Source organism: Mesitornis unicolor, unplaced genomic scaffold (assembly GCF_000695765.1).
Source record: "Mesitornis unicolor isolate BGI_N332 unplaced genomic scaffold, ASM69576v1 scaffold10437, whole genome shotgun sequence".
Taxonomy (NCBI): domain Eukaryota; kingdom Metazoa; phylum Chordata; class Aves; order Mesitornithiformes; family Mesitornithidae; genus Mesitornis; species Mesitornis unicolor.
Window position 1 is genome coordinate 20,280 of NW_010194355.1, and position 1,498 is coordinate 21,777.

Here is a 1,498-nt window from a genome sequence, read left to right on the forward strand (position 1 = left end):
TGTGCAATCCACAAGTAAGGACAAACTCTGTGCAAAGCAAGACATTTCGTTGTTTTTGAGACCAGTTACCAGGTAGAAGGTAACACCAAGATGTTTGTAGTAAGTGTTAAAGGGAAGTTGATTTCTTTTCCGAAGACTTAGACTGCAGAGTGTTCTGTAATTTGAATTTGGTATTTCAAAAGACTTGATATAGAAACAGCACATTTGGAAGGGTCAGTGAAAGCTGATGTTTATGTGTAAAGCTGCTCTGAGGTGCCTGTGTTACAGTCTGCTGCTGCAGCATCTCTCTCAGCTAAGTTCGTATGGTTGTCTTCTGCAAGCAAAATGCAGGTAAATCAGTTGCTGATGGCATTAGTAAATATGAATATGGTGGAATTGACCAGTAGGAAGATAATAGTAGAGTCTGCTGAAGAGGACATTGGAGCGTAATTACCTGCATATGTGCCCTCCCCTGCTTCACCTTGTGAGTCAGTCACTGGGGGAAAAGAATGAAGGCCAAAAAAGTAGGAGATGCCTTTACTGACTTTCAAGAGTTAGGGACATAAACTGATTTTGGAGAACAGAGTTAGCAGAATCATGGCAGTGAAAGCATTTGTTAATGCTTCTTTCTCACTGGCTTTGAGGTTTCCTCTTTTCCCACAAATTTTCCGCTTGCGATGCCTTTTCCTTCTATTGATTCTGTCCTTTAATATAAGGAGACCAAAAATCTTCCCTTTGGAATAAATATTTGCAAACTAATGGCTGCCTTATTTGTATCTTTAGCTGACCATGCTCTCATATTAATAGATCCCCAAAGTTTGCAAGTTGAGAGAAGACTGAATAAAACATCAGGCAGGATTATATGCAGAAAATGTGTAAGACAGTTAACAGGGACACTATACTTAAATGTAGTCCTTTATTCTTGGCTTTAAAAAAACAGTTAAGATATGAGTTAATGTGCATGTCCATATATTCCTATGTGTAATAGCTCTATATTTAGCTTGACCATGCTTCACAGCTGCTAACAAACACTTAACTCTATTTTTTTCTTCTCCAAATAATTGCAACAGTAACAGCTGACATTTCTTCTTAAAAACAAACATACAAAATGAATCTTGTAGCCATCGAAGGTACTATAACTGCTGACCCAAGGCAGATCACTTTCCTTTACAGATTTAGTCTGTTAAGCCCAAGTAAATGAGTGGCAAGATTAATAGACAAGGGCAGATCAATGAGAAAAGAACAAAGACCATCACTTATCACTAAAGAAATTATTCAGTACATCTACTAGACCAGTTCCTATATTATGCATAATATGTGTCTAATATAATTTATACACCATGAGGAAAAAGGAGAGGTTGCAAATGTCATTAACCAAAGACAGCGAGTCATTGCATTAATAGTCACAAAAGGATAAGAGTTCAGCTTATTATAGAGAAAGATGAGGTTTCAGATGACTTACACCAGGTATTTCACCAGGTCCAACCGAAATGAGAATTTCAGCTTGGTTACATAGGCA